This window comes from Mastomys coucha, unplaced genomic scaffold (assembly GCF_008632895.1).
Source record: "Mastomys coucha isolate ucsf_1 unplaced genomic scaffold, UCSF_Mcou_1 pScaffold22, whole genome shotgun sequence".
In the NCBI taxonomy this organism is placed as follows: Eukaryota; Metazoa; Chordata; class Mammalia; order Rodentia; family Muridae; genus Mastomys; species Mastomys coucha.
This window is the reverse complement of record NW_022196905.1, coordinates 104,469,489-104,476,233: the sequence shown is the minus strand read 5'-3', so window position 1 is coordinate 104,476,233 and position 6,745 is coordinate 104,469,489.

The following is a 6,745-nucleotide window of genomic DNA, read 5'->3' as shown; positions in this document are numbered from 1 at the left end:
ATAGATGGATGGATGGGTGGATGAGTGGGTAGATGGACAGATGGGTGAGTGGGTAGATGGATGCATGGATAGATGGATGGAAGGAAGGATGGATGGATGGATGGATGGATGGATGGATGGATGGATGGATGAGTGAGTGGATGAATGGATGAATGGGTGAGTGAATGGATGGATAGGTGGGTGAGTGGATAGATGGATGGAGTGGGTGGGTGGATGGGTAGATGGATGGGTTATGGTTGGTGACTGAGCGGTAGGTGAGTGGATGGATAAAAACATGAATAAATGGAGAGATGGATTAGTGGAGGGATGGAGGATGGGTGGATGGGTAGATAAATGGACAAAGGGTAGATGGATGGGTAATGGACTGATGAGGGGTTGTTGGACAGATGAACAGGTAGGTGAATGAACAGATAGATATATGGACAGCTGGGTGAATGATGGAGAGATGATCAACTGATTGATAAATGGCTATGTGGAGAGAAGAATGGAATTGCCAGATGAATGTGTGGGACTGTTTCCACATTTGCTAGGCAAATAAAGGAAGGGAAAGAAAAGGAAAGGAGGTTCTGGGAAGTAAGAGTAGGTGTCTTCCTAGCCCATAGGGTAGCCAGCAGGAGAGGGGCTGATCACTCCACCAAGCCATGGCTGCACCACTGACCCTCTGTTCCCATTTGTGCTCCCCTCAGAGGCTGGACTGTGGGGACAGTAGAAGGCTTCGGAGTTTCCACAATAAAAAAAATGCTGGGGGTTGGAAAGATAGCTCAACAGTTAAGAGCACAAGTTGCTCTTATAGAGGACCTGTGCATCCCACAGTCTCTCCCCTCCCAGGCTCCCTAGGACAGCTCTCAGCAGACAAAAGCCACACTGGTTCTATCAAACCCTCAACGAAATCTGCAACCTGGACCCAGAAGTTTTCACAACTCCCCTTGTCTTGTTTATACATTCATCTCTGTCTACCAGGTGTGTGGGAAGCATATAGAAAAGAGAAACTGAGTCTAGTTCCCATGGGAGTTCATAACTTGACCAAAGCTTGAGAAACCAAAGAGAAGGTGGTTCTAGACCAGAGAAGGCCTCCTGGGCCACCACTGTCATCTCCCTAGGACATATCCAGATGGGGCAGAAGCGAGGTGACAGTGACTAAGAAGAGAAAGGGATAAATGTCTCTTCATTCACGTGGTGGGGAAGCTGACCAGATAAGGAGGCTGGAGCCAAGACTGGAGTTGAGCCAGGACTGTTCAACTCCAGAGCCTGCTGTTGAGTTAGATCGAGCCAGGGCACTGGGAGTGGCAACAGCTGACTCGTAATTCTGAAAGAAGAGACGGGTGGGGGCAGGGGAGCATCCTCCCTGTGTAGAAATCGTATCCACAGACCGTGCAAAGGCCACCTCAGCAGGAGAGTCCAGCATGCCTCCGAGCTCCGACTGACCCATGTCTACACCTGAGCACCCAGTCCCTTTACCAGCCCAAGATCAGAGGGTCTTTGTTGCTTTAGCTGGGATGGGTGGTACCAGGGAGGCCTGCAGTAGCCTTCCAAGCTGGACAGAAAGGGCTGTCTCTCAAAACAAACAAACGACTTCCGGGGCAGAGGGCAGCCACAAGGTTCCAGCCGGGCCTTTGGGCTGCACGCGGCCCATTCAGCCAGCCCCGCCCGGCTGTGTGAAGAACTCAGAGAATCAATCACAAGCTGTGTGTTTGCAGAAGGGTGCGTGTGGCTGGGAGGTGCCCGGGGACACGTGTCTACTGCTTGGGCTCCCAGGCCTGCTGGACCCTGAGGGCTTTGGTACGGAAACAGATTTCCAGGCCATAACATGAAGGGTGACGTCTGTGACCATGTTGTCTAAGGTTGGATTCAGAACTCCATAGCTTCATTGTGGGTCTTCTAGATAATCATAGGGAGCAGGTGGGCTTGGAAGGCCTGTGGGTAGTGAGGGAAAGGCAAGGAATTCACCGATCAAAGAGAGTTCCTTCCAGCTGGGCATTCATGTTTCTGGAATGTTCTGCTCAGCCTTGTGAGGCCCAGTGTGCTCATTTTCTGAGCCACACACCTCCAGATCTACGGAGTGAACACCCAGTAAACATCTTTTTGGTGCTGACCTGAAAGCCTGCCTGTGGCTTGCATGTCATCTGCTCTCTAGGCCTCTGGTCCACCTCCAGAAGATGCAAGGCCCACCCCACAGCTTCTCCAGTTGCTCACCTGTGCTCTCTGGAAGCCAACTTGCTGGGCAAGTTGCCCCCTGCCTGTCCCCATTTGGAAGTAGCAAATCTGCTGCCTGCATGCACTTCTGGCTCTTCCCGCTAACAGCCACCTTCACTGAAGGCCACCCTCCTGGCCAGGATTCAGTGTCTTCCTCAACCTCCTGTTTCCTTGTTGTTGTTTTGATGTTTGTTTGCTACAACAGGGTTTTGCTATGTAGCCCAGGCTGGCTCCTACCTTGGGTTCATGGGTCCTGAGAGAAGTATGGTGGGTCATATCCCCTTCTATATACTGGGCTATGGACTCTCTGGTCCCTATCTCTGTCCAATGCCTGCCTCGACTCTGTCCACCACCACATCATGGCACAGATGGGATGACCAGCCAGGTGACACTGGTCTGAGGTGACCCAGAAAGCCTGTGGTAGCTTTTGCTACCTTCTCCATGAGCTGTCTTAATCTCATAAAGTAACACAGAATGCCTATGTTGACCAAGTCACCTTCCCAGGTTAGTAAAGATACTGGGCCAGCAAGATGGCGAAAGAGGTCAAGGCTCTTGGCTCCAACCCTGGCCACTGGCGTCCCACCACACGGCGGGAGGACAGAACTGGCTCTAAGCTTTCCTCTGACTTCCAAATGTGCAGTGTAGCACACCTGTACGTACACACACACACAAATGTGCAGGGCAGTACACATGTATACACACAGAAATGCACATGCATACACACAAAATAAATTTAAAATATAATAAAATGTTTAAAGAAAAGAAATGAAAACACCAAGACTTGGGGAGAGGCACAGATGATTTGAACATGGCTGGAGGGTGGTAGGCTTCACAGCAAGCAGCCACCAGTTAAGACCTAAGTACACCATTTTCCCACTGTTCTTGGATCTGCACTAATTGAGTTCATCTAGTCAGGGTCACTTAACCAACTAAACACATTTGTCTCTGTCCCCACAGTGTGAGAGGGTATTAGAGAAAATGTCCCACCCAGACTCCCAGCAGAGACTTTCCCTCAGGCCCCTCAAGTCTCTGTGGGATCTCCCTCTGTGTGTTTAGAGTTCCTCTGGCTCCTGAGAGAGTTGCACCATGTTAAACTCATTTCTCTTTCTGGTAAAATGCTGTGACAAAAGCAACTTAGAGGAGAAGGGGCTTACTGTAACTCGTACCTCCAGGTTACAGCCCATTCTTGTGGAGAAGTCGAGGCCGCAGCTGCTCAAGAAACAGAGCCATCAATGTATGTGTGCCCCAGTCAGTAATGTGTGTGTTCTGGGCTCCCTCTCTCGGCTCATACGACTTAGGATCCTCTACTTAGGGAATGGTGCCTCTCATGGTCACAGTGGGTCTTCCTGTATCCATCAACCCAATTAAGAAAATCCCTTTTGGGCTTGCTGACAGATCGGTCTAATCTAGACAACTCCCTATTGGTGCGCCCCTCCCAGGTGACTTTACACTATGTCGAGTTGACAGCCAAATCTAATTATCCCATCCTGCGACCTCTAAACACACTGTGTGACTCTTTCACAACACTGTTTAGCAGGAAGGTTAGCGATCTGCCAGTGTGGGACATGCCGCACTGGGTTCACGGAGGGGTGGCACTTCAAAAGATTTCCAAAGGCATTTGGACATTCTATAACTTTTTCCTACGTACCTATCCTCCATGTGAGGACTCATCCCAGGACTATCCAGCAATACAAAAAGAAGTGAGACCAGGCCTGTTCAAGACCTTTTTCAGGGCTGGGGAGATGGCTCAATGCTGGCTTTGCAGCCCTGATGACCTGGGTTTGGATCCCAGAAGCTCAGGAGTCAGGTGCGGAAGCGAAGTGTCTGTCACCCTGCTGGCTGATTTCCAGAAGCTCAGGAGCCAGCGCAACTGAAGAGACGTGTGCTGCAGGTGGGTGCTTGAAGGGTAGACTTACCCAAGGGCATGGAAGCCCAGGAGATGGTGCCCCGATCTGCAGATGCTGGATATGGAGCTACAGAGTTCCGTATGACATTTCCTCCTTTTTGGAGTGGGAATAGACACTCCACACCACTGTATGTCAAAGGCATTTATAATTTTTATGACACACGCTGCTGTTGACCACTCTCTTTTGCTCAAACAGCTGCCATCTTTATTATATCAGCTCGTGCTCGTGGGAGACCATCATTACTGAGGTTAGGTTCCCTTAGAGGAGGAGCCGGGGTGGTCATTGGATCGTCACCCCACAGTCCATCCAAACACTGTGTGAAGTTCTGTGATTTCTAGTGGTTTAATTGTACTCGGCTCTGGGTCCCTGAAGCTGCTAGCGTATATAGACTAAGAAGACTCATTTAAAAAAAAAAAAAAGCAATATGCATGGGCTATGAAGGAGCCACTGCGAAACTGCTTTGGGGCCACACACACACCTTCAAGCAATGCCTAACCCCTGCTCTGTAAGGAAGCCCAATACATTGATGTGTTCCCCAGGAAGAACTTTAATAGACTTGTACTTTGCTTTGTCACCAGGACCTTGCTATGTCTCCCCAGGGAAGAAATTCAAACACAGTGGCTCACCTTCAAAGGATTTCTTTGAGACTCTCAGAACAAACTTTTGATTCAGGACTTTTTAATATATGAGAACTGTTCATTTTAGGGGCACTCTCAGGGTGAACCTAAAATGGTTTGCACTAAGAGATATCCATTGGCCTTTGGAGACCAAGGGTGGAATTTTGTGGTTTAAAAGTGATGTTTTGTGTCAAGTTGACAAGGGGTGGATTTGTGATGAGTCATCTTCCCTGTCAACCTGACAGGATTTGGAATCCTATGGAAACAGATCTCTAACCATGTCTGAGAGGGACTCCAGAATGGGCTAATTGAGGTGGGAACCCTGAATGTGGGTGTCCCGTTCCACTGGCTGAGTCCAGGTCTGAATAAAGAGAAATCAGTTGAGCAACAGAGTTCATTTCTCCATGGTTCCTATCTAGATGCCATGTGACATCCACCTCACCATACTCCTGCCATGCCTTCTCCACTATGGCAGACAGGATAAACCTCGTCTTCCTCCCATCACCTTCATGGGGTGTGTTGTCACAGCAACAGGAGTCTCCCACATGATGAGCAGACTTCTTAGAGAGCAGAGAGAAGCACTTGAGACCTTTTGAGGCTTCATTACCTCCTGACCACAGAGAATCATATGGCCAGCAAAGATTACAAAGAGAAGATGTAGACTCAGCTTCTTAATGGGTCAGTACATAGGTCTTTGGCCAGTTTTGCACTGAGTGGTTTCCAGTTTTCCAACTAAGACAACTAACTATGCAGTGAGCAACATTATAGAGAAACGAGATTCATTTAACTCACAGTTCCAGAGACCTGAGGACATAGCTGGCATCTGCTCAGCTCCAATGAAGTTCTCACAGAAAATGAAATCAGAATAACAAGAGTGCATTCAGTGGGGAAAGATGAGTGGATGGATGGATGGATGGATGGATGGATGGATGGATGGATGGGTGAGTGGATGGGTGGATGGGTGGATGGGTGGATGAATGAGTAGATGGATGGATAGTAGATAGATAGATAGATGGGTGGGTGAGTGGGTAGATAGGTAGATGGATGGATGGATGGGTGGATGGATGGATGGGTGGGTGGGTGGGTAGATGGGTGGATGGATGGATGAGTGAGTAGATGGATGAATGGATGGGTGGTTGGATAGGTGGGTAGATGGGTGGATGGATGGATGGGTAGGTGGATAGGTGGGTGGGTAGATGGGTGGATGGATGGATGGGTTGATGAGTGAGTAGATGGATGGATGGGTGGGTGGGTAAGTAGATGGATGGATAGATGATGGATGGATGGATAGATGGATGGATGGATAGATGGATGTGTGGATGGGTGAGTGGATAGGTAGATAAGTGAGTGGATGGGTGGATGAATGGATGGATGGATGGATGGATGGATGGATGGGTAAGTAGATGGATAGATGGACGGATGGATGGATGGATGGATGGGTGAGTGGATGAGTGGATGGATGAGTGAGTAGATGGATGTGTGGATGTGTGGATGGATGGATGGATGGATGGATGGATGGATGGATGGATGGATGTGTGGATGGATGGATGGATGGGTGAGTGGATGAGTGGATGGATGAGTGAGTAGATGGATGTGTGGATGTGTGGATGGATGGGTGGATGGATGGATGGATGGATGGATGGATGGATGGATGGATGTGTGGATGGGTGGATGGATGGGTGGATGGATGGATGGATGGATGGATGGATGGATAGATGTGTGGATGGGTGGGTGGATAGGTGGATAGGTAGATAAGTGAGTGGATGGGTGGATCAGGGCCATGACAAGCAATATGTGGAGCTGTGTACCAAAGGAAACCCATAGATAAGAAGATACTAGCTCAGGGACCTCTCATTAGGTCCCCCCTCTTAAAGGGCATGCCAAAGCTTTAGTCCCCGTTGAGCTTTTAAGGTTAAACCAAACCACACTCTTCTTCACTCACACTGTTCCCATGAAGGGTGCTTGTTGCCACAAGCCAACATTTCTGTGAGATCTGTTCTTTACAGAAACCACCTAAGGGCCACATGC